Below are 15,321 nucleotides of genomic sequence, written 5' to 3'. Positions count from 1 at the left end.
TAATGCAATGTTTAGAGGGAAATTTATAGCTTTAGATGTTTATATTAGAAAAGAAGAAAAGTCTAAAACCAATTACCTAAGGTTCCATCTTAAGAAGCTAGACTAAGAAGAGCAAAGTATATCCAAAGTAAGTAGAAGAAAGGAAACATTAAAGAGCAAACATCAATGGAATAGAAAGCAATAAAGAAAATTAACAAAGCCAAAACCTGGTTCCACAAGAATATCAACAAATTTGGTAAATCCCCAGCTAGACTGATCAAGCAAAAAAGAAAAGAGCAAACACAAATTACCTAAATAAATAAAGCCTGTGGATAAAGAGATCACATGAACTAGTCCTGGGTACTTAGGACATATGTAGGGCTTGAAGAGAATTATATGGATTTCACTGGTAGTATGTTCTGTCTTCTTTCATCCTTAGCTGGTTCATTCAGTGAGTGAAGAGCAATACTGTATCATTAGATCACAAACTTTTTTTTTAATATGCGATCTTGAGAAGTTACAATATTTATTGCTAGGAATGTCAACATGGGTTTATTATACTAATTTACAAAGGTTAAATTTCCTTCATTTTCTCTTTGACTACTCCCTCTCAATTTTGACACATGCTTCTTTCCACATAAAATAAAGTTTTAATTTATCAATAATTTATTGCCCTCACAGACATTATCTATTCATTTTTAATGAAATCTTTTATTACATGTGGATATGTAAAAATTTTAACAGATTATTCTAAAATCTCTGAAAAATAATCAATCAGACTAAAGTTTTCTGATTAAAAGAAAGTAATAATAAAAATGAAGGGGGCCTTTTTTGTGATAATCAGAGCCACTACATATACAGTATATACACACACACACATTATGTTATCTTAATTTGGTTCTACATTATGATTCTGGCAATTACTTTTTCACTTAACCAGTGAAAATATAGTGTAACAAAAGACAGAGAGTTAAATATTAGTTTAAACTCTAACAACAAATCCCTAAGAGCTTCTTTTTTTTAAATAAAACTTTGAAGTAAGCTCATTTCTTAGTGGTTTGTTACTAAGAAAAATATACTGTTGGACAAAATGTGCAATCATTTGTGGATTACTGATAAGGTAGATTTTGGTAAAATCATGTTTTCACTGTATCTTAAAAATTAAATGTATATGCTCTTAATATACCCAAAGCTACAGAAGTATTAAGTTAAAAAATAAAGAAATTCTCATATAATGGTGTCCTCAAACAAGTTACTTCCTCTCTGGGCATCTGTTTCCTCATCTACAAAATGTTGATAATAATTACCTTTCAGGGTTATTATAAGGATTAAATAATAACACCAGTGAATTGTGAGATAGCAGACAGGTGATTTGGGAGTAGGCAGGCAATGAGAAAGAAGTAACTGTGGGATGCGCTAATCTAAATGAATGAGTAAAATCTGATTTAAAGAATATGAAATGTTTCTCTCATACCACAGCTAATCCAGTAAAGAGAAGTATTCTGATTCTGATAGACCTTTAAAATCTTAAGGTTGGCATAAGGATTACTTAAATTTCAATATATTTCTTTTATATAGGAAGGTAAATAATAATAATCTTGGTTAAAGATTATCATCTTCTCCACAGGAAACCCTCAGCAGCCAAATACATGCATGATCTTCACCAGTTTGCTACTAACATGGAAATCGTATCACCTATCATCCAAGCCTTTGGAAAATAAAAGGGGATTTTTTTTTTTTTAGAGTCCAGGAAGGCACTATAACATAAGGACAACAGGCCTAAATTGGCTTTGTCCCAGAGAAACCAGAAAGTAGGATCACTCTATCACTACCATAGCAAAGCTAAATACCACAATTAGAGGCCTTCTATCAATTACTATCTGCCTCACTCTCCCAACAGCAACTACTTTCCTAATCTCTACTCCTCCCAACTTACCCAATACCTGAAATAAACTCAATTATCTCCAAACTCATCTCATGGTTTTCCCTAACACAAAGATTCCACTGTAGAAAACATATGCCTACCACTCTCCAAAAATATTCTGCTCATTATGTCTCCATACAAGCAACACATGCCAGTCTGGAATATTCTTTTATAAATGTTGCTGATGTGGCTCAATGACCTAGACAGCAATAGCAGATCTATAATTTAAGTTACCCATGATGTCAAATTGAAAGAAAGTAATAAGTTTTAAAATATCACAGCAATGTCTTAATATTGATTATTTCAATTCTCATATTGTAGACCTCAACTTCGTTTATAGGCTATAAGAAGCAAAAAATGACTCTGAAGAGAATAGGGAAAAGATAGCAAAGCCAAAACACAGTTTTTGCAACATTATTAAAGTCTGTAAAAAGGACCACAAAATCAAATACAGATTTTAAATGAATTAAGCTGCTGACTTCTTTTCAGTCATGAGAATTACTTCAAACAATTCTGAGTAAAACTCACTTCCTAGACTATGAACAACCCCATTTACTTTATTAAGTAAATTTAATTACATATTTGAAGGCTCTCCACTAAGAACAAAGTAAAGAGTAAAGAGATTTCCTACTCTGACCAGACAAACAAAAAAGTCAAAGAAACTATACTAAAATTTAGAATGTTATTTTTCCCTCATTCCTTAAATAAATATGTTTCTGATAAATCACTCTAGAAGTCTCTAGAGTACCAAAGCCAATATGGAGATATATTATAAGCAAAGAAACATTTGATAAAAAATGTGGCACTCTAGAACACACAATATATAAGCAATAAATGGACAGCAAGATGTCCTATTATACCAGATAAATGTTTTCAATATCTACAGAATAGGAAGAATCACCATAACATCCCTGAATAAAATGAATTACTGCCCTCAAAAACCAATTTGTCAAGTTTCTTAATTGGCTAATAAGTTCTAAACACATGTAATCAAAATAAATATCCTAATATTTTATCTTTCAAAAACAATAACTACAATACTTCAAATAGTCTCTTAAGTAGAGTACTATAAAATAAAGACTACATTTACCATAAAATAAAACTACAATTAAAATTATACTTAATATTCTTACATTGAATAAACTAACATGGATTCTATGTCAAGATGACATTTTGAACTCACACATCTACTTTTGTCGCCAACCGAAATTGAACTAAAACCATAACAACAAGGGGGATTTTTTAAAAGGACCTACACTCTAGGACAGAGATACACTTTTGAAAAGGGAAGTGTCCACTGGTAGCTTGGTGGTGAAAGAAAACTAAAAATCAAGGGGCTGAAGCTCAGGGCTCTGTAAAAACAAGATGACATCAAAGGATCTGAAAACAGACCTGGCTTTTCCCATAGTTTCCCATTTATTAAAGAAACTCCACCTCACTGAATTAATAATAGTGCAGTGTCATTCAAGAAATCTTACAAGTCACCCAAAACCTTCAGTCCATCAATTGAATTGTCTGTTACTGCCAACCCAGGAAAATTCTGAACATTATCATGAACAACAACAAAAAAGAATCTAGGGAATTCCCTGGAAGACCAGTAGTTAGGACTCCAGCTCTCACTGCCAAGGGCTCAGGTTCAATCCCTGGCCAGGGAACTAAGATCCTGAGAGCCGTACTACGTGGCCAAAAAAAATAAAAATGAATCTATCATCCATACAAATCAACTATGAGAAATGAATCAAAGTTGGAACCAAATTTGTCAGGTGATACAAATACACAACACAAAAAGTGAAGAAGAGACTATAACATAACATTCCAACATTAATTAAACACAGCATATAATAAGAAACATAGGCATTACTGATAAAAGAGCCAAGAAAAAGAAACTTTAAAAAAAAGTAATTAAACACAAAAATAAACAAATGGGACCTAATGAAACTTAAAAGCTTTTGCACAGCAAAGGAAACCATAAACAAAACAAAAAGACAACCCTCAGAATGGGAGAAAATATTTGCAAATGCAACAACAGACAAAGGATTAATCTCCAAAATTACTGAGCTCAATATCAAAATAACAAACAACCCAATCAAAAAATGGGCAGAAGATCTAAACAGACATGTCTCCAAAGAAGACATACAGATCACTAAAAAACACATGAAAAGATGCTCAACGTCACTAGTTATTACAGAAATGCAAATCAAAACTACAATGAGGTATCACCTTATGCTGGTCAGAATGGCCATCATCAAAATATCTACAAACAATAAGTGCTGGAGAGGGTGTGGAGAAAAGGGAACCCTCTTGCACTGTTGGTGGGAATGTAAATTGGTACAGCCACTATGGAGAACAGTATGGAGGTTCCTTAAAAACCTACAAATAGGGCTTCCATGGTGGCGCAGCGGTTGAGAGTCCACCTGCCGATGTAGAGGACACGGGTTCGTGCCCTGGTCTGGGAAGATCCCACATGCCGCGGAGCGGCTGGGCCCGTGAGCCATGGCCGCTGAGCCTGCGCGTCCGGAGCCTGTGTTCCGCAACGGGAGAAGCCACAACAGTGAGAGGCCCACGTACCGCAAAAAAAAAAAAAAACTAAAAATAGAGCTACCATATGATCCAGCAATCCCACTCCTGGGCATATATCCAGAGAAAACCATAATTCAAAAGAGACATGTACCCCAATGTTCACTGCAGCACTATCTACAATAGTCAGGACATGGAAGCAACCTAAATGTCCATCAACAGAGGAATGGATAAAGAAGATGTGGTATATATATACAGTGGAATATCACTCAGCCATAAAAAAGAATGAAATAATGCCACTTGCAGCAACATGGATGGACCTAGAGATTGTCACACTGAGTGAAGTCAGACAGAGAAAGACAAATATCATATGAAATCACTTATATGTGGAATCTAAAAAAATGGTATAAATGAACTTATGTACAAAACAGAAACAGAGTTACAGATGTAGAAACCAAAGTTATGGTTACTGGGGGTAAGGGGGGGGATAAATTGGGAGATTTAGACTGACATATACACATTACTATATATAAAATAGGTAACTAATAAGGACCTACTGTATAGCACAGGGAACTCTACTCAATACTCTGTAATGGCCTGTATGGGAAAAGAATCTAAAAAAGAGTAGATATATGTATAACTGTTTCACTTGGCTGTACACCTGAAACTAACACAACATTGTAAATCAACTATACTCCAATAAAAAAATTTTTAATTAATTATTTATTTTTGGCTGCGTTGGGTCTTCGTTGCTGCACACGGGCTTTCTCTAGTTGCTGCGAGCGGGGGCTACTCTTCGTTGCAGTGCGCAGGCTTCTCACTGTGGTGGCTTCTCTTGTGGCAGAGCACAGGCTCTAGGTGCGCAGGCTCAGTAGTTGTGGCTTGTGGGCTGTAGAGCGCAGGCTCAGTAGTTGTGGCACACAGGCTTCATTGCTCTGTGGCATGTGGGATATTCCCAGACCAGGGATCAAACATGTCCCCTGCATTGGCAGGTGGATTCTTAACCATTGCGCCACCAGGGAAGTCCCCCCAAAATTTTTTTAAATACAATAAAAGTAGTAGAAAGGACAAGAAGTAAGTAATAGACAAGGCAGACAATGAACATCAAACCTCACTAAGGCTCCAGAAGAAGAAAAAACAAGGTAAGAGAACTAATATTACAATCATAATCCAAAGACACTTTTGGAACTAAAAGAATCTACATGTAGAAAGGATCCACTGTATATATGGGGAAATGGATTAACCACAATCAACTCTGAGATAGATCCTGATGAAGTTACTGCACATTAATGATAAAGGAAAAAGAACACTGATCAAGTTGATATAAAGAAAGTCAAGTTGGCATCAGTCTGCTCAACTGTGAGATACACAACAAAAAAATGGCTTTAATTTTCCTTGAGGAGCTCAAGGGGGAAAACGTGTGCTCACAATGTTACACCTAGTTAAGCTATCCTTAACTACTAAAACTACAAGAAAAAAAAGTGACAAAAGTACTTATTTATGTTAGACTTACTAAAGTCAAGGACATGCTACAATTTCTAGGTTAAGCACTCAAAGCAAAATTAAAAGAAACTAAGCTAAGGAGGTGGGAGAGGGATGGATTGGGAGTTTGGGATTAGCAGATGCAAACTGATATTATATATAATGGATAAACAACAAGGTCCTACTGTATAGCACAGGGAACTGTATTCAATATCCTGTGATAAACCCTAATGGAATAGAATATGAAAAAGAATATATATATGTATAACTGAGTTACTTTACTGTACAGCAGTCATTAACACAACACTGTAATTCATCTATACTTCAATAAAAACAAAAAAAGAAAGTAAGCTAACAAGCTAATAAAAGTAATCCAAAGAAGGTAAGAAAGTAGAAAAAAGAAAAAAATGGATTGGACATATAGAAAACAAAGAATAAGATGGAAGATTTAAATCCAAATATAACAGGAATCAATAAACATAAATAGACTAAATGATACAATTGAAGGAAAAAGACTGTCAGACTAAAAAAAAAAACTATAGCGAGCTTTCAAAATGAACATGTTAAATATAAAAACAGAAAGTTTGAAAGTAAAAGAAAAGAAAAAGATATCATACAAGCACTAACAAAAAGATGGTGAAATTACATCAACATTATACATGATCTGAAACATCATTTCAAAGTAAGAAATATTTCTAGAAATAGAGACTTTCATGAAAAGGTCACTCCAAAAAGAATATAAAACTATCCTGAATTTGCATACACTTATTTACAGAGCCTCAAAATATATAAAGCAGAAGCTGGTAGAACTTGATGAAAAACAGACAAATCTACAATCAAGAGCTGTCTGTGAGCTCTCTTAGTAACTGATAAAATAAGCAGGTTTTAAATGGAAAAAAAAAAAGTAAAGATATAGAAGGTTAGAACAAATGGTTAAATTCACCTATTTAACCTTTTTAATCAAGTGTATCTGTAATATTTCCTAAAATAAATCTTATGATGGGCCATAAAGCTAATCTCAACACATTTCAAAGTTGAAAGGTCTTTCAGATTATGTTCTCTAACTACAGTGAAGAAAATAAGAAAAATAAAGGACAACTAGAAAAGCCTCCAAATGTTTGGAAATTAAGTAACATATTTCTATATAACCTATGGGAAAGATGAAGTCACAGTTTTATTTAAACTGAATGAAAACTAAAATATGGCACATCAAAAATGTGTAGGCTATGGGCTTCCCTGGTGGCGCAGTGGTTGAGAGTCCACCTGCCGATGCAGGGAACACGGGTTCATGCACTGGTCTGGGAAGATCCCACATGCCACGGAGTAGCTGGGCCCCGTGAGCCATGGCCGCTGAGCCTGCACGTCCGGAGCCTGTGCTCCGTGATGGGAGAGGCCACAACACTGAGAGGCCCATGTACCGCAAAAAAAAAAAAAAAAATGTGTAGGCTATAGCTACAGTACAGTGAAGAGGAAAATTTGTAGCACTGAATACACATATTAGAAAAGAATAAAAGCTAAAATAAATGATCTAAGCTTCCATCTCAAGGAGCTACAAAAAGAATAGAAAACTATACTCAAAGAAGGTAAAAGGAAAGAAATAAAGAAAAAAATTTTAAAAATAATGAATCAGAAGATCAAGAAAGACAAAGTTAATTCTTAGAGAAGATTAGTAAAATTGATAAACCCCTGGTGGAAATGACAAAGAAAAATACAGAAATCATAAATAAAATAATCAATTTTGCAGTTAAATGGCCTTTTGCCCATAGGGGTTAAAGGCCATGGGAATACCCCTCCCACCATAAACAAGTAGAAAAGAAAACAAAATGTATTTAACAACTATGTCAGACATTGGACAATTGGCAGCACAGAAGTGTAATTCCCCAAGAAAAGGGAAACAAAAAAGGGAACCCTAGGATTGTCCCGGCTTACTGCCTTGGGGAAGTTTCCAAGCCACAGAGCAAGGAGAGGGAACTCAAATGAAGCTTCATAGACTCGCTGAGTTAGGGAGACAGAGACAGACCTTCAAGGAAGCCAAGGTGCTAGACTTTGTAAGGCATTATACCAAACTGAAGGAAGTTGGACAGAGACAGGGATCCAGAAATCTGCAGAGGCTCTCTAGATCTTTGACAAGTTCCAGTCTACAAATATGTGAAATGAAATTCCAAGGGACCAGGGAAAAATACACTGGACAGCAACAGAAATCCAGAATAACACATTGGGGAGAAGTAGTGTTCTACCTGCCAGAGTTGAGACACTTTGTACATAAGATATTGTAAAGAGTCAAGTATTAATTCTGGAGCTAAACTAGCCATAGAGTAAAGGTATTCTGGATCCATCCTAATAACAAAGCTTAAAAGCAAGCCTTGATATTGACAAAATACTACCTGATGAAGATAGATCATGGCTACATGAGGGTTTATTATACTATTCTCTGTTTTAATGAATGCTTAAAATTCTCCATGCAAAGGCTAAAAAAATTATTTGAAACTTCATTTATAAGTCTGTTATTTGAAACACATAAAAATCACTATGGCTTTTCAATCCAATTCACAGAAGCCTATTGACAGAAAATACCTTAAACCTTGTATTAAAAGACTATTTCAAATATACCCAACAACAAAATGCTATTTCTTTGGGGGAAAAAACACACATTCTGAATTTTAACTAAGATAAATTAAGTGGGTTAATACTCTTCAGCTTTGGTCAATACTTGATCCTACATCTACTTTAGAGAAATCTATCTGGATCAGTAAAGTTGCCAAGTGTTTTAAACTGCAAAACCAAGGTTAACTGTCCTCACTAGGGGCAGAGGATGAAGCCTCTAGTTGCTATAGACCAAGTGTTTGTAAACAGGGTTTGTTTGTATATTTCTGACACAGTAATTCCCTATTCATAGTGTCCTAACTGAAGAAGAATCTTTCTTATCAAAATTTCAGAGACACTTACTTGGACCTAAAACTTGCATCAAGTTTTACAACTGAATTATCAGAATTCAAAGCTGGTAAATAAAAATCAAAGCCAATCCTGCATTTATTTGATACTTAATGCTCTAAAATATGCAAAATAATATACTTGTTTAGTGTATCTCTTTAGCAAAATGCTGTAGGGCACAATATTTGCCCCTATTATTACTAAGGACTTCTACATGATAAGAAGTATGTCAGCTATATTCATCTATTTTATCTCTTTTAATTCTCCAGAGTATTTAAACATATAGTTGTTACTGTCATCACCTTTTGGTGTTTGGTGGGAATTTTTTTTCTTGCTTTGGGGGCAAGCAAGTTGGGTTATATTTTTGGTTTGGTTTGGTTTGGTTTTTGCTTTGAGAAAACTGAACTCTGAAAAGTTCAGAGGCCACAGAAACAATGTGTGATAGAGCTGAAATCTGAACCGACATTTGTCCACGTCCTTTCAACTACAGCCCACTGCCAGTAAGATCTGACTGCAGTATCATTTTCCAATAAAACCTATAAAAAAGAAAATAAATATCTATACAGATTCATTTCTAAAACATTATCAAAAGATTTAACCCCACCTTATTATAAGCAGATCCAGTCAACTAAATATCTTGGAATTCTCATGTCAATCTTCAAAAATGCCCAATCATCATCTCTAGTCCCCCCATTTTTAAGAGAAGATATTAAAAGGTAGAATTGGGAAGAAAAAAAAGCAAAAAAAAAATATATATATATATATATATATGCAGAATGCCAATGCCTCCCCTGCTAAAAAAGCATATAACCCACCCACTGTGGCAAAGGTTAAGTCATTTAGTCAAGTTCAAAGATCTTCAAAGACTTCTCAGATCCAGATAAGCCCATATGTTACCAAAATTCTGTGAAAAAGCCATTACTTTCCAATCTGCTGCTCATGTTTAAGATACAGAACACACAGATGCTTGGCATCACTCATCAGTCTTCCTAAATTTTCACACCAGATAATCAAGATCCACCAATAACTCTACTGTCTAAAAGTCCTAGAAATGTCTTTATTCCATCAGTGCTTGGTTCACTTGTTAAATCTGAAAGTAACCATAAAAGACCATTCAGTTACTGTACAATAAGTGTTAATTTGCTAATTTCTTCACAGGTAATCAATTAAAATGTAAAATATTGGATAAAATTAGTTGCACTAAATTTAACAGCTGCTCCATAAGCATAATTAGTTTCACAAGGGCCATATGTATTCTGAACAGAGACAGAGTTGAAACAAACAGACAGATTTTAAGTAAGTTTGAGAAAATCTGCATTTAATTAGCAGGTGGGCACTACAACTGCATAACGTTTTTATACATTTATATTTATGAAGTGACAGAAGATCTAAAGGCTTTTAAAATGGCGTTTATTGTTTGAATGGGAACTGTTTTGCTGCATGCTAAAGTGATTTAAATCCTTATAGTTCTGCTTTGAAAAAAATCATAAATGGTGAAAGAAAACATGTGGAAAACTGTAAAACTAGAAAGAATTTGCGACAAAAAACAGATACACATACCATAACTAAAAGGAAACTACACTTAATTAAATGTACACTACATCTGGAATATCAGCCTAATAAAACGTGAAACTATTAATTTTCATTGTTCTAAAGGAAATGAGGTCAGTGTCATTTAATAATTCCTCCAATTACATTGGACTAACTCATTGGACTGTATGTTCTGGATACCATCTAATCTTAAAATGCTATATACTTTACAATATCCTTAAGTCAAACTTTTTAAATAAAGACATTTAAATTACAAAGGAGTAAAAGAATACAATCAGCAAATGAAATTCTTTAGCAGCTGGTAGCTACCAGCATTATATTTTAAACCTTATAACTTTTGGATGAGGTTTTTCATGGTTGCCCATAATAAGTATAAGATCACACTTGTTAGTTCTTATTAGCACTAAAATCACCACTTTAAATATAGAAGTAGAATATATAATTTAAAAAATTAAAATGATGTTTGCCTGGCCAATAATTTCATTGGTAGGCTATATTTATCATTTCAAGTTTTAAATGTACAAAAATAAGGTATTTTTTCAAAGGTGAAGTTTTTTTTTAATAAATTTATTTTTTAATTTATTTATTTTTGGCTGCATTGGATGGTCATTGCTGTGTGCGGGCTTTCTCTAGTTGCAGCAAGCGGCGGCTACTCTTCGTTGCAGTGCACAGGCTTCTCACTGCAGTGGTTTCCCTTGTTGCGGAGCACGGGCTCTAGGCGTGCAGGCTTCAGTGGTTGTGGTACATGGGCTCAGTAGTTGTGGTTCGCAGGCTCTAGAGCACAGGCTCAGTAATTGTGGCGCATGGGCTCAGCTGCTCCGCGGCATGTGGGATCTTCCCAGACCAGGGCTCAAACCCATGTCCCCTGCATTGGCAGGTAGATTCTTTTTTTTTTTTTTTTTGCCGTACGCGGGCCTCCCACTGTTGTGGCCTTTCTCGTTGCGGAGAACAGGCTCCGGACGCGCAGGCTCAGCAGCCATGACTCACGGGCCTAGCCGCTGTGCGGCATGTGGGATCTTCCCGGACCGGGGCACGAACCCATGTCCCCTCCATCGGCAGGAGGACTCTCAACCACTGCGCCACCAGGGAAGCCCCTGGCAGGTAGATTCTTAACCATTGCATCACCAGGGAAGTCCCTGAAGTGTTTTTAATCATCCTTAATTAAAAGAGCAATAATATTTGTAAGAGAAAATGATAATTTTCCAAACTAAAATAAAACAATGAAGCAAATTCCTGCATTGCCTGTATGTGCTGGGGAGAGTTAGAGAGGAAAGTACTTGCTTCTCAACTGAGTAAACCAGGACCTTAAATTTTACTTTCTTCACCTAGCTAAATAATGTAGCATTCCATTTAGGTATCAAAGACACTAAACTTCAAAATTTTCTTTCATTTGAAATAAGGCTGTTTTGCACAAATTTAAATTACTAAACATGGATTTTAATTTTGTCATCCTATTTTTGGAAATAAAAAAATATCAACACACTTTCTAATTTGCAAAAGTTAAATCTGTACATGAAAATTTTTAAGTGTTCGTGGAATCCCTGTACCAAACAAATTTTTTAAGCAATAAACATAATCGTAAAATACAACTGATAACTTTGTGTTTATAATTAACATTAATAATAATTACTTTATGTTCAAAAATAAAAGAGGAAAAAATACAGATCACTCTACCTCACGATAATTAAAGTTTTAAATTAAAATTTCCTTTAAAAGATTTCTTCCTTATTCACAATATATAAAAACTAATAGGAAGAAAAATCTTACTATCCTTTTATTAGATAGCAAATTCTATTATTATAAAGCTGAAAGAACTGAAGACACTAAACAGTTTAGTTCTAAGTTATTTACTAAAAATGTTTTTTAAAACTTATTTTTAAAAAGCCTCAAGCAATTTGCTGCAAGACTTCATTCAATGCAACTACATGAAATAAATTTAAGAGGGACAGACTGAGAGTTTACAAATCAGATTGCACTCTGCTGCCTTTAAGTTAGATTTCCAATTCCCTTGTTTACTGCTTCTCTTCCAAATCTGTGAAAAAGTCCTAAATTGCTTATGTCAATATTTTAATTGCCAAACAAAGGCTAATTTAATGGTAATATCAAAGAAAGCAAGACACCTAAGGGCATGAAACTTATCTCAATGGTCACCATATTTTATAAACAGGATCTGGGAATTCCCTGGCAGTACAGTGGTTAGGACATGGTGCTTTCACTGCAGAGGGCCCAGGTTCAATCCCTTGTCGGGGAACTAAGATCCCACAAGCCATGCAGCGTGGCCAAAAACTAAATAAATAAAAAATTAAGAACAGGATCAAGAAAATACAACCAGCATTATTGTATTTTGTACTGTATTGTATGCTCAGTTACAAGAAGCAAGAATATCTGAAATCAAGGCGTATGTTTATTTCTTGATTTGGTGTCAGTACTTTAAAAATAATCCTAGGGCTTCCTTGGTGGCGCAGTGGTTGAGAGTCTGCCTGCCGATGCAGGGGACACGGGTTCGTGCCCCGGTCCGGGAGATCCCACATGCCGCGGAGCGGCTGGGCCTGTGAGCCATGGCCGCTGAGCCTGTGCTCCGCAATGGGAGAGACCACAACAGTGAGAGGCCCGCGTAATGCAAAAAAAAAAATAATAATAATAATAATAATCCTAGTGGGGGTTCCCCTCCCCCACAATAAACAGTATAATAGGAAACAAAGGAGTTTTTTTAGAAAGAGATAGAGTCTATGTCTTTAAGGTGTTGTTCCAAGATACAAGAAGAAACAAAGGCAAGGTAGAAATGTAAAAGGACATCTATAGTTAATTGAAAATTCAAAAGTCATACATTTTCCTGGTTTTCCCTCTGGATCTTTATCCTGCATGTTCCCAAAGTGATCTGATAAAGGTATTCTCAAATTCAAGTTCAAGATGTGGTATAAATAATTGATTGCATACTATTGGAAATAGCATCAACAAGAAAAAAATGTAAACCTAAAAGTGATACCCCATCTCAATAGTACCTAGCATGCATGGCTTTTTATAAACGATAAAACCAAAAAGAGATTTTTAGGCTCAAACTTATAAATTATCATTTTACTTTTTACTTTTATATAACTCCTTTTGTTTTCAAAGGTCCTTGATAAAAAGAAATGGCTTCAATATATAATTATGTCTATTTTAAGCTATTTTCCTTTTTAAATAAGCAAAAACATAATTTCCTAACTAAATCAATATTATAATGAATAACCATAAGTTCACTAGAAGATCAACTTACACAGATAATACAAAGGTATTTCTTTTTTCAGGTCATCATTCATTTCCTTTTTCACTACTAATTAAGGGAAAAAGAGGTTACATATTTTTTAAAATAACTTTGCAAGTGTCATTTTAACTTGGTGTTAAAAAATAAGAATATTAAAACCCAGTTTATTCCCTTGAAAATAATAAGAAAAACCAGTTTATTCTCTTGAAACATATTTTCAAAATCTTCAAATTATCACACAGAGCTTTTCTTACAGATAATTAAGTAGAAAGTAAGCTATTTTCCCATTAAATTACTTACATTTTTCTGCATTAATACAGATTAACGTGGAGGGAGTGCCAGAACTGGAGGTAGAGACAATTGACAATTTAATATAGGAAAATATGGAATTGACTTAAAAATCAGATACTGGGAACCATCAAATCAGAATAGTGTGGGACCACACAGCCTACTATTTAAAAACACACTCTATAACTACATTATTATACACATTAGTATACGATGTCATAATTGATATTCCTCAAGTCATTAGTAAAAACAGAATACAACTGGGCTTGAACTTCCTTAAAAAAAAAAAAAAAAAAACACTTGCTACTCATGAAAAATAAAAGCTGAAATACCTATCCTTAAAGGAGGAATGGTATTCAAAATTTATTAAATCAGAAAAAAAGGAATCCTAATTATTCTTTGAACCACTCTTTCCCTGAAAGTGAAACACTCAATTTGAGCAAAAAAAGCTGAAAATAAAAAAGGTTTCCACACAAATTCTCCAAGTATTTTCCATTACACTCAGGCTACAATATTAACTCTGGGAGTTTGAGGAAACCTAGGTCTGCCTTAAGTACTCATGTCTGGGCCTGAGTAAGCCAGAGTTCAGAACATCAAGAAGAACTATGTTATGAAGGGATTTAAAACAAAGTTCATAATCTCAGGCCCTCTGACAAGGCAATATGAACCCCAGATGAGGAGCTGCCCTACCACCGTAAGAAAATGTATTTATAAAATTAGCTTATGTTCATTAAGTCTCAGTTATATGTTTGACATTATGAACTTTGTAAGTGATTTGTGATTAACTTACAAAATTCAAAATATAGAAACATACTAGATACCTTCCTGCCTTATGGCCTTTGCACCGGCTCTTCCCACTGTCTTACTGTTTGCCAGACATCTCACACTCCCTCATCTCCTTCAAATCTCTGCCAAAATGTCATCTTTTCATTAAATTCTATCCTTTCCACTTTGCTAAACATTGAAACCCAACCTCTCCCCGACCTGCACAACTCCCAATGTCCCACACCTTGTTCTGTTTTTCTTTTTTTCACTGCGTTAAACCTAATATCTATATAATTTACTTATTATATTTATTGTTCATTGACGATCCTCCTTGCTAGAAATTAAGCTCTACAAGAGCAATTTCTTTTATTTACTGACATATCCCAAGTGCCTAGAACTGTACCTGTCAGAAAGACAAATATTTGTTAAAAATGAATAAACTCATATACTTTCTCAATTTTTCCCTTTCTTCCAATCTAATCTTGCATGACTATTTAATTTTTTCCTTAATAAATTCACTTAAATATTTGTTATCTAATTTATATTCCATGTGTCTAAATTAAATATTAGAAATTAATGATATTTTCTCTTCTTCCTAATAAAATACCATATGTATAACTAACAGATAAGTTATAACACT

The 15,321-nt window shown here is 34.4% G+C and overlaps 1 protein-coding gene across 5 annotated transcripts in view; it reads right to left on the bottom strand.

The window, feature by feature from the left end:
- RSRC1 (arginine and serine rich coiled-coil 1) overlaps positions 1-15,321 on the bottom strand; it is a 463,041-nt gene that overhangs the window by 350,190 nt on the left and 97,530 nt on the right. The window lies entirely within an intron of this gene.

The sequence above is a fragment of the Orcinus orca genome, chromosome 5, assembly GCF_937001465.1.
Source record: "Orcinus orca chromosome 5, mOrcOrc1.1, whole genome shotgun sequence".
Taxonomy (NCBI): domain Eukaryota; kingdom Metazoa; phylum Chordata; class Mammalia; order Artiodactyla; family Delphinidae; genus Orcinus; species Orcinus orca.
Note: the sequence above shows the minus strand (reverse complement) of the source record. Positions and strands in the feature narration are given on the sequence as shown.